At 43.5% G+C, this 12,255-nt stretch overlaps 1 protein-coding gene across 1 annotated transcript in view; it reads left to right on the top strand.

The window, feature by feature from the left end:
* The first annotated feature begins 227 nt into the window (after window positions 1-227).
* Window positions 228-12,255, top strand: part of Bzw2 (basic leucine zipper and W2 domains 2) — a 46,160-nt gene continuing 34,132 nt past the window's right edge. Inside the window, exon 1 of the mRNA XM_051145006.1 lies at window positions 228-365. The gene's annotated coding sequence lies outside the window, so the exon portion shown is untranslated. The remainder of the gene's footprint in view (window positions 366-12,255) is intronic.

Genomic DNA, 12,255 nt, shown 5'->3' with positions numbered 1-12,255 from the left:
AATCAACGTATCTTCTAGGCTTTGTATCACAATGATAGCCTGTTAAGAAGTACATGCACATATTTTTTTCTTTAGTTGTAATATAGCACTTCTTTTCCTGGCAGTAGCTTCTATGAGGACATGCGGAAGGCATCGGAATGCCGTTAGGCTGGCTACACTAACCCTAGAGTGGCGCGGTTCGGGCGAGGGGCGGGGCTAGGGCGGGGCCGGGAGGGAGGCGGAGCCAAGCCAGGTTCCGTGAGTCTGTGTCAATGTGTCTGTCCTTCACTCCTCCATTGTCTGCCTCAGCCGCTGCTGCCGCCGCCGCTGCTGCAGAATCCGCCGCAGCCACCAGTCTCGCGCGTCGTCGCTCCCTCCTTGGACAGGTAAGAGGCGGCTAGGTGGAGGCGGCGGGAACCGGAGGGTTGAGGGAGCGGCAGCCGCCTCCGAGCCTGGGGCTCCCACCCGGCTGGAGCTGGCGTGGAGGGAGCATGTGCCTCCCGGGGCGGTTGCCTGCCTCTTGGTAGAGGAGCCCCCGCGCCGCCCCATCACCCGAGCACGTACCATGTACTGGTGCCCCTTGAGGAAGAAGACCCAGACCTCCCTACGTTTGGCCGCCCCAGGAACCCCGGGGACCGCAGGCGGGCCGCGAGTTAGCCACGCGGTTGAAGCGGCGGGTGCACATGGTCTCGTTCTTGGTCCGAACGATCCCTAGGGAGGCCCACTCCCGGGAGGGTTGAGGGGGGACTAACGAGGCGAGCTTACGACAGGGAGAGGTTTGGAGAAGGTAATTTTCTTTTTGCAAACCTCCCCCTCCTCATTAACTTGTCTGCCATCTCTTGGCCTCTGTGGAAGCCATAGAACCTGGACCTGTGGTGTTCGCTAAGCATATATAGAAGCCATTTACTCTTGCACTACTACTTCGTTGGGGTGTGGGATATCTTTGCTCTGAGAGAGTTGTCTGTCTTTGTAACTCGGGATTGAGGATTTATGAAACTAGAGAGGGGAGGCTGGGGAGGGCGGGGATTAAATTGGTGTTGCTGTCTATATATAGCCTTAGATTAGCTTCTTAATCCAGCCTTCATTCAACGGTGATGTGGAGCGTCCACCGTAGGTAGATTAAGGGTGAATGAAGTGTGTACCTTTATGTGGCTCAGATGCAAGACGTGCTTGCTAGAATATGCACTCATCCTCCGAGGTGCTTATCTGTAGCGTTATACAGTGTCAGTCAGTCACAGCTTCTTCAGAAATGCGTGTTTGGGTTTACTGTTGTTTCTCTACAGACTAATATTGATGTTTCCTTCAAGACACAACTGTGCCAGGGAGAAATACTTGAATAATTATGTAGGTGTTGTTGTTGTTTTTTTTTAAATTAAGTATCCCCAGGACCACTCTTTCGTTCCACAGTGCCATATATAACGTAAAATGCTTTTGCCTCTGTCTCCCCACTTCATTTTTGCTCGAAGCATATATATATACTAACATTTCTAAGACCCAGGGATGATGTTCCCTATTTCTTGTCATTAACCAGAATCTTTTCTCAACTCCTGCTGCCCATCCCCCAACAACCACAGACACACAGAGCTTCAGCTTGGGGAGGGAGGAGCAGATTCTCACATGAAAATGGTTGTAATTATTCATCTCAATGTATAACAAAGAAACTTTTGTTTGATGATGTTTTTTAAATGATGTGGCTGTTCAGACAAGCAGTGGGGCTTCTGAGAGTGACCAGCGTTGTGTAACCCACGGGTGCTACTGCCACAGCAATTCATGTGCCAGAGAAACCCACAAACCTAGAAAATGCCTCAGAGTAACCCCACCATGTGACTACACATCGTATCAGCAGATGCATAGACAAAATTGGGTACTTAACCGCCAGTATTTCCATCTCTTGTGCCAAATCTGGGCCATGGTTACTTGAAGGTCACACCTGTTTGTCTCACTGGGGCTGTGGGTTCCTCAAGGCTAGAGACCTAGGATGTGTTTTCTCGGCGCTTTAAGCACTGATGGGTATTTAGCCTTATGAATGCATGACTTTAATTTAGGGTTGATGATATTTAAGGACAAAGGAAAACATCCACCTAGAAGTGGAAAGGAATTGTGTTTGGTTTGAATTTGGAAGCAGATACCGAATAGATAGTGTGCAGAAGTGTTTCGGTACTAGCACTGTACAATATAAATATTTAATATCAAAATGAGATTAGTTAATGAGTTTATTGAAATGTATTCTCATCAAAGAACTCTGATAATGAAATAATTATTCATTTTGACTATCTAATCTGTTCCAGATATTCTGCCAGATGCTATGCATAGGATTATTTTAATCATTGTTACTATAGATCCAAAACTAGCCAGTAATATCTTCATTTATGAAAATATGACCAGAAACCAAAGGAAGTTAATTTGAGCACAACCCCACTGTTAGGAAGTATGGAAGCTGGTTTTAGATCCTTTTTGACCTGTCTTTAAAAACCTTTTGCAGGGTGTGGGGGTACATACCTTTAATCCTATCACTCTGGAGGCAAAGGCTGGCATATCTTTCTACAAAACTGGTTCCAGCCTAGCCAGGGTTTCATAGTAAGACCCTGTCTCAGAGATTAAAAAGTAAAAACACAGTCAAATTGAATGAGAAAGAAAGAGCAAGAACATGACTGCTCCTCAGTATGATGGAATACCAGATGAATTAAAAAAGGAAATAAAACAGAACATGACTGCTCCTAGGTTTGGTGGAGGAGAAAGTTTGTTGTAGATAAAAGGGAGAGCAAAGCCAGAGGCAGGGACATCTGGGAGATTCCAAAGTGGACATGACTCTGAGCCATGTGAGGAGAAGAGAGAGAGGGGAGCCAGATACAACAGCCAAGAAGGCAAAAGATAAAAGAGGCAGGTAGCTAACATGGCTGGATTATATAGGAAGAGTCTCTGAGGGAAGGGCAGCCCAGCCCTTGGCCTGGAGAGTTCAGGTATGCCAGTCACACCCTGTAACAGGTAAGGACTGAGGGATGCTGGGAGGACCTGGCCTCGGGGTCAGCTTTGATGTGTTAAATAGGTGCCTCAGCCACTTATCCCTGGGTTTGAGACAACACAAAGCTTCACTCTAGCTCACTCTTTTTGTGCTTTGCGGTAAGTGGGAAAGTCCACATCCTCCCAGACTAGCTATCTTATATGATCATATTAACACACTGTTATATAATGGAAGATTTAGATCCATATATGTATATCCTCTGGGTTCTGTCTGCACCTTTTCAGAAAACAGTCATTTCTGAGATGCCATGCGTGTCCCATCACCTTTTTCTATGACTTGTGTCCCTGGTGTCTGCTGTAGTTTCCTAAGCTTTTTTCCTCACCTCTTCCCACCTGGCTATTTGAAGGAGTTGACAGTTGAGTAAACACCAAGCACAATCACCCTTTCATTGGCCACTGAGTTAGGCTCTAACTTGTGGTCCCAGCAGGTGTTTCCAGTGATCAGCTCCTCCCACTCTCTGCCCTAAGGTCACCAGAAGCTGCTTCCTCAACCTGCCAGTAACTTTCTTCTCCTTTTTTCTTCCTGGAATTCTTTGCCTTTCCTGTTCACCCATTCTCTCCTCTTGCTTGCTTGCAATTACTCTTCTTTCCACATAGAGCTATTTCTTTTCCAGCATGCACCTTGTCCAATGAGGGGCATTTAGACCCTCAAACAGTTGCTGGGACATACTGTCTTTGCACAAGTGTGGCACTGATGACAAGACGGCTGGTACCATTGTGGGCAACCCTCTAAATTACCTGTATTATGGAAACCAGCCAACTCCCTCAGACCAGCCTTTAAACTAACACCATTGTTTCTGGATCTGCATTCCATGTGAGTATGTTATAACTTAGTCTGGCTCAGTGGTGCACGCCTTTAATCCCAGCACTCTGGGATGCAGAGACATGTGGATCTCTGAGTTGAGGCCAGCCTGGTACAAAACAAGTCCAGGACAGCAAGAACTACCCAGAGAAACCATGTCTTAAACAAACAAATGAGAAAAGAAAAAAAGCCGGGCGTGATGACGTACACCTTTAATCCCGGCATTTGGAAGGCAGAGGCAGATGGAACTCTTGAGAGTTCCAGGACTGGCTGATCTACAAAGCAAGTCCAGGACAGACAAGGAAGGATACACAGAAAAACCCTGACTCAAAAAAACAAAACAAAACAAAACAAAAATCTAGGAAAATGATATAACTTAGCAACCCCCTTTTTCATTATATCCTATTACAATTTTTAATAATTGTTTGGACCTCTGTAAACTCAGCAGGTCAGCTCTGTGTTTCAGAAGCAATAACCCCATATCTTGCAATTAGTAGGAGCTCACTACATGCTGAGTTGAATTCATTTGCTCTCAAAGTTATTTTAGGTAGATTTGTTTCCCTAGTTGACTAATCCTTCCTGGCAGTGTGAAATGGTGTGGCACTAAACACACATAGCCATAACCAAGGGCAAGAAGTCTTGAGACATTTGAAGTCTATGGGCTTCTTCACATTCCAGTACCACCAGCTAAGGAAAAACGTTCTCACAAATTTAGCATGCCACTCTTGGTCGTCCCATTCAAGGGCCCGGTCTTTCACTGTCTGCTTAAAGATAGCGCTTTGCAAGGTCATTGACAGCTACCTTTGACTATCTCATGGGGACGTTTTGTTTTGTTTTGTTTTGTTTTCTCTTGCTATTTGACTCCTTGGACTTACTTATACTAGGTACGTTTCTTGGTTGATTGGAAATTTAATGCTATTAAGTAATTTTTAACTTTTTAAACTGAAGTCGTATGCTTCTGTTTTCAAAAGATCCTTTATCATTCCGAGATGCGTTCTGAACTATTTAAGAAGAACATGCTGTGCAATTGCTGTCATCTATCTGGGACTTTTAGAGTCTGGGACTGAGTGGGAACACACAGGAGACAAGGCTGACAGCGTTGTTGTTGGCTGAAGCCATTTGACTAATTTCACTAACCATCCTTCTTTCTTTTGAAGATGTTGGAAGTGTTTCCAATGAGATTCTCAAGTGGACACTTGGAAGTATCACAGTCTGCTAGGGCATTACCCCATCTCCCACACCCCCACCCCTGCCCCCGTGCAACATAAGAAAGTAATGTGAATGCTTGGCACTTAGATTATGCAATTATTCACTGGAGTGCTAAGACAGTCACACCTGACTCTGCAAAGGACTAAGCGCATGACGTCATGGCTTACCTTTTCAACACAACTGGAAGGAAATGGGTGTTACTTCTTGCTTTTTTCTCAGGTTTATGACTATCTTACTGGCAGTCAGTTAACAGCTCTTTTAAACCTGACAAAGTCATTTGTAGCCAAATCTAAAGAAGAACACCTATTTGGTTTATTTGGGAATAATCAATCAAGTTGTGAACCTAGGGGAGATACTGATTCTCTGTCTTTTAAGCCAACTAAGAAGTTGTTCCCAAAAAAGGAGTGGCAGGACTTTTGAGAGCTATGTCAGCTTTGCTAACCGTTCGGAGCAGTGTCAGCATATCCAGGATGAGTTTATTAACGTGGGAAAGCCAGGGACAGGGTCGGGACAGGATGTGTGCCTGGATTCTTACTCGCTCTCGGTTTAACTGAATGCTGTCATGGACACCTGTTTTCTGATTTTTGGAACTTCATAGCTTGTGCTTCTTGACATTGACAATTTTTTCTGGTGGTTGGGAGAGCACTTAGCAAGCGTGGAGCATTGAGTTGGAGCCCCTACATTCAAAATAATATTCAATATTATTTAAACATCACTTTCTTAACTTTGAAGGAGTTTTAGAAAGCATTTAATTAACATAGAACCTACCAATATGAGCAAGTTGTGTACAGTTAGACTTCTCATTCTTAGCCCTCTCTAGAGTCTGTTTATTGGGGACAGATCTCTTCAGCAAGTGTCTTTTGGGAGGTTAGGTGCCAAGTGGAATGATTTGGCCTGTTCTAAATTTGGCATGGGTTGACTGAAGAGTGCCAGAAATGCTCAGATAGTCCTATTTGTAAGCTGTCCACTTTGAAAATCAAGCTTAAGGTGGATTAATGAATGGCCGTTCTGTAGTCATTGCCAAAAGACAGTGCTATCATTATTCTAACACGATTTTCTGTGATAGCTCTTTTCTTTGATTTTTGTTTTGTCAGTTATAGAGAAACATGTAATGATAGAGATAAAAAATAATGCCCACTTTAATATCAAGGAGAGAGTAACCATTTGGCTAGATTTAATTCTTTTATTTAAATGTGAATATTTAATGTGAATAGGATAATGAGTTTGTATGAGCAGGAAATTACAGTTTTCCCTTCTTTCCAACTTCTTTTTATGTTAGAGGAGAAATTTTTTGTTTGTTTGCTTGGCTTTAAAAACAAAACAAAACTAGTTTTCTCTATGTAGCTCTGGCTATCCTGAAACTCACTATGTAGACTAGGCTGGCCTGTAAAACTCAGAGATCTACCTGGCTCTGCTGGGTTTAAAGGTGTACATGATCACATGCATTCTAGGACAGGACTTTCCAAAGATAGTTGTTAGATACATTATTGGTTAGGAAACCTAAAGAGAAGCCCTGGACCAGAAGGGCTGCCAGCACACACCACTGTCGTAATTACTGTGTGGCTTACAGGTTTTTTTGTTTTGTTTTGTTTTGCTTTTGTTGTTACTGTCATTTTTTATTTTTTACATATACATTTATATTACACATATATACAATTAACTACCTATAGCAGTTTTGTGCTATTGCACTGACAACCTTTTCTTCACATATGGTCGAGCCAAACTTATCTATTAAATTTTCCTAGAGCTGTGGTGGTTTCTAAGGGGGAAAAAAGTATGGTCTATATTTTCATCAGAGGACAAGGTAATAAAACGGAACTTTTATGAACAGGAAAGAGAAGAGAGAACTGACGTTTAATGGTGCCAAGGAAACTGCTGGCTTGAGGAAAAGGATGTCGCTTAATACATTTGGGAGTATGAAGATTGTTTTCATTCAGTTTGAGCCTGTTGCAGGAAATAGATGAACATTGCATTCCAAACATTACAGAAAGCGTGGAGCCATAAATCCCCCAATATCTAGATGTCCCCAAGAGGCAGTGTAGTTAGCTCCTTTCCCTAAAGAAACATGGACATTTTCCATAATGAAGGTCTGTAGAGAACTGTTTGCTGTTTTAATGGTAACATGCTAATTCAAAATGCCCAAGTGCTGACATTAGATTTTAATATTTATGTTCCACTCTGCCTAATCCTAAACTATAAGGTCTATGGGGCCAGTAATGACACCGCTTTGTTCAGGAATCATACAAATATCTTTCCAAGATAATTGACAGCTTGGCTCTTTGGCCAGTGTTCTGCTGGAGACAGTGGACTTGTTCCATCTTTGTCGTTTCCAGAGAGGCAATGGTCTTTCTGCTGTATCACCAAAGCTAACATGAAATCCGTGGCCTCCAAGCTTTGTCTGGGAGGATCATTGAAAGCCTGGGTTTAGAGCTGGGGTTTTCAACATATTGATTCCTTCTGGATGTTAACCATGAACTAAAGAGTCAAAGAAAGGAAAAGACCATGCATTTATTCTAACATTTATCAGCCCAGCCAATGTTCAAGTGACTGATACATTAGCTGACACCAGGGCCTCTGCTCTGCTGGTGCCAATTTAGTAGAAAGAGACAAAGATGTACCTGCTGGCATGTGAATACCAGGAAACTTCTATGCTCTGGTCCTTCTGCCTCCCAGACCCGGCATATTTATTAGGTAAACAAATGGCTTATCATATACCTGAACCACATTAAAGTATGAGGTAAGAAAGGGGAAGGTATCAATATTAGAGCTCCTGCCTGTGTGGGCAAGATCCTGGCTTTCAACCCTAGCACTACTAAGAAAACAAAAGTGTTTGAAACAGTTTGTAACACTGTACTAGTTTGGATAGTTTGTTGTTGATACTTATTTGGGGCCTGGCAAGATGCAAGATGGCTCTGTGGTTAAGAATGCAGGCTCTTGTAAGGACTTCAGCTCAGTTCTCAACACCCAAATGGTGGCTACAACAGCTGGTAACTCTAGTTCCTGAAGATCCAACATCCTCATCTGACCTCCATGGGTACCAGGCATGTTTCCTTTAGAGTTGAGTTCATTGTGTGATCACTGATAAAACTAGATTAATAAATCCAGTACCTTGTCTCTGGTGTGCTGGCCTTCCGGCAGTTCTCCGTAGCCCATGCTTTCATTGTCTAAAGCATAAGTGCATGGGTGTGTGTGTTTAGCCTTCTGCTGAAGCTTCTTCTGCTAGGCAGGCTTCGGCAGGTACCTGTCCCAGAAAATAGGGCAGGAGTTTGTAGGTTGAAAGAAGTCATAACTGAGCAAATGTTTGGATTCATGCCACCAACCATCTTTGACCTTCCTGAAAGGTTTGTTACCAGGATGTTGCAATTTTCTCCTACTGATTACAGTCGTTTTCCCCAACCATTGTACGTTCCTCCTTTGATTAAAGCCCTCAAGTACTGTACTGGCTCAACTTCTGACTCTGCTTATGAACTATAAGCACAAAGCATGCCTGTCAGTTTTGGGTTTCTCGGCCTTTATGAGTTGATATCTGGTACTTGGCATTCTAGTCTTTGCTGATCCTCATCTCCTGGTTTTCTCCAACTCAGGAGGCCTTTGTTGTACACCCTGTAAGCACCATACATCTATGTGGAGATCTTGTATTAAAGTCACTTTCTTACCTGGGTGTGGTGGTGGAAGCCTTTAACCCTAGCATTCCTAAGGAAGAGACATATGAATCTCAGTGAGTTCAAGGCCACCCTGCTTAACATGGTAGTTTCAGACAAGCCAAGGAGATGTATGTTCAGTCTCAAACTGTGGGACAAATGAAATGACATGGCTATTTAACGTAACAAAGTGGACCTGGCTGCCAGGTTCTCCCAGTAGCCCTTAGTCCTGCATACATACATAGCCTACAAAGTGTGGTTGGCATACCTCACCTCTACCCCTGAACTCTCTAGCCCAGGGTCTGGGATGCCCTTCCCTATATAATCTATCCATTTGGGGCTATGCTTCTCTCTTGGTCAGTCTTTTGACCTAAGTTGCCCTTCTCGGTCAGTGGCCTCTCTCTTCACTCCCCTCCCCATCTCCTCACATGGTTCAGGGTCATGTCCACTCTGGACTCTCCCAGATGGCTCTGCCTTCGACGATGCTCTCCATTTTATCTACAATAAACTATCTCTTCCACCATACCTCAGAACAGTCATGTTCCATTTCTTTTTTCTTTTTTTCATTCAATATACAGAAAGAGGGAGTCGTGGGAACCTTGTCTTTAAAAAACAAACAAACAAACTTTCTCAAGACTGGAAGTTGGCTCGTAGGGGAAGAACCCTTACTTGCTCAGCAAGCCTGGGAGCCTGAATTTGAATCTCAAGCACTTACTTTAAAACTAGCTGAGTCTGGCTGCCCATGCCTGTAACCCCAGAACCAGAGAGCAGAGGCAGGTGGGGTCCTGAGAGCCAGTCTGGCTCAACTGGTGAGCTTCTGAATCAGTGAGAGATGTTATCTCCAGGCATTAATGCAAAGAGAGCAATAGGGAAAGACATCTGCAGCCTGCTCTGGCCCCACACGCACACATACACCTTTCTCCTGCAACATCTGTTCAGCTATCTAACAGGGATCCAATGCTTGTCTAAAGAAACGAACATTGAAGAGAATTACAATATAACTTTTGTCTTTTATTTAATGTACATGCAATTCTCATGCATAAAAACATTTTTTTCTTAATGAAAGGGTACTTAAGGTAATGTTAAAGCATTAAAATTATCATTCCTCTAGGACATAATGGTCAGTATAAGAAAGATTAAGATGTGAACTTCTTATTCTGTGCCTTTTTCATATTGGTTTAGTTTATTGGTGTTTTCAGCCCCTCCACACTATCACTTCACAGTTATAAAAGCTACTAACAAACCATATTGTCTTTTCTAAGCTTAAAAGAAAAAAAAAATGCTAGAATATGTCACATAATTCCAAGTTCTAATGACAGTGTGTTTAAGGGGCTGGAAAGAAGGCTCCGTGGTTAAGAGTGTTTACTGCTCTTGCAGAAGACCTAATATGAGCCCCAGTTTCCATGTCAGGATGGTCACAATCATGATTAACTCCAGTGCTGGGGAATCTGATGCCCTCAGTGGCCTCCATTGCACCTGCGTGGGGGTGGCTCACTTGCACATGTCACATAATCTGTGTGTGTGTGTGTGTGTGTGTGTGTGTGTGTGTGTGTGTGTGTATGTGTGTGTGTGTTTCCTGAGATAGGGTTTCTCTGTGTAGCCTTGGCTATCCTGGGCTCACTTTGTTAACCAGGATAGCCTTCAACTCAGAGATCCACCTGCCTCTGCCTCCCCAAGTGCTGGAATTACAGGCATGCACCATGGCGTGGTGTCTAGTTTCAGAGATTTGGGGGGGGGGCCTTGAGACAGGGTTTCTCTGTGTAGCCTTGGCTGTCATGGACTCACTTTGTAGACCAGGCTGGCCTTGAACTCACAGCAATCCATCTGCCTCTGCCTCCCGAGTGCTGGGATTAAAGGCATGTGCCACCACACCTGGATGCTTCAGAGATTTTTAAAGGGGACAATTTGCAACTCTATTTAAAAGATTTGAGGGTACCGGAGAGGCTTAGCTAGTAAAAGCACTTGCCACTCTTCTTCAGAGGACCCAGATTCGGTTCCTAGCACCCACATGGTGTCTTTACCAGCAGCCATAATTCCAGTTCCAGGGGATCTGATGGCTTCTTCTGGCCCAGCAGGTGCTGTATGCAAATAGCACACAGGGACATACAGGCAAAACACTCAAATAAACAATAAAAATCTTTTTAAAGAGGAGATGGTGGTGGCACACTTCTTCCAACAAGGCCACACCTCCTTCCCAAACAGTTCCACTCACTGGGGACAAGCATTTAGACATGTTGAGCCTATGGGGGGCGGGCGGTCTCTTCACCCAAAACATCACTGCATCAGATCCCCTGATACTGGTGCTATGGATGGTTGTAAACCATCCTGTGAATTCTGGGACTAGAGTCCTTGTCCCCTGGAAGAGCAGCAGGTGCTCATAATCTCTGAGCCATTTCTCCGGCCCTCACCTCTCTTCTTCCTTCTCTCAGCAAATCTCTTATTTTTCCTCTATCTTCCACCTTCTTCCCTGAATATCATAGGGTATGAAATTATCAATGTGGGAAAAAATGTATCAGTATTACAGATGTAAGTTACATTTTTTTCAGTGGGTTTGAACACATTACTAATAAACACAGAGCCACCAAAAATGCTTTGGTGTCTCATTGAGGAAAGGAATCAAAGCCCTTCCCTTTGGTGTCATTTGACCAAGGAAGTACCCAGATTTGAATTCTCTGTTTCACTTTCTCTGTCTCTTTCATCATCCTGTCTGTCTGTTACGTGAGTCTGACAGTATTCAGTACCTGCCAGAATGTTGTCTTCAGAATCTGTGTATCAGTCTCTAACAAAGGGCTTTGTTCTTTTTACTGAACAGCACAAAAAGCATCACATGGGGAAGGAATGAGGACCACTTTACAGAAATCCTTAACAGAATTTTTACAAAGGATGAAGTCACTAACGCCAACTGACCTAGATAACAACCAGTATTATAAAGATAATTTTTTAATCAAGCAGTATCTGTGTGTCCTGTCCAACATTATGGTGGGGAAAATGCATTTTATAAAGCCACCCTTCAGCCTCTTTGCTGTTTCCAGTAAATGATTATCATAACACACACACACACACACACACACACACACACACACACACACACACACTACTGCGTGGTCAGGGCCATGAGAGAGCACATAATGTATGTAAGAACAAAGCTATGTATTCGCTTATGTTGTAAACGTTGATTACAGGGAAATCCAAGGCAACTAAGGTTAATTGTTACATTGTTTCTTGAAGGCAAGCTCAACAGGCCTTCCCCTTGGTGTCGGGGGTAGTGTAGGCTAGCAGTTTTAAGTGACTCTAAAATGTATAACTCAATCTGGCTGTGAGATCCAGAAAAGTTTCTAGTCTCTTGGAATATAAGATATTTTTATCAGAATGCACTGCCACAACTATCAAATGGCCCAACTATTCCACTCCTGGGCATATACAGGATCTCAGGTTACTCCTAACTTGCTCTCCCTGTATTTATCTCCCACTCATGGGAAACAATCTGCTCCACCTGCCTTCCCTCTTAGTGTGTTTTGGACAAAATCAGCTTTCATGTGGCACTTTGCAGAAAAACATAAAAGGTTGGTTCTTGAACCCCAAATCCTCAAATCAGTAACTGGA

Source organism: Acomys russatus, chromosome 1 (assembly GCF_903995435.1).
Source record: "Acomys russatus chromosome 1, mAcoRus1.1, whole genome shotgun sequence".
Lineage (NCBI taxonomy): Eukaryota > Metazoa > Chordata > Mammalia > Rodentia > Muridae > Acomys > Acomys russatus.
This window is presented reverse-complemented; position numbering and strand designations above follow the sequence as displayed.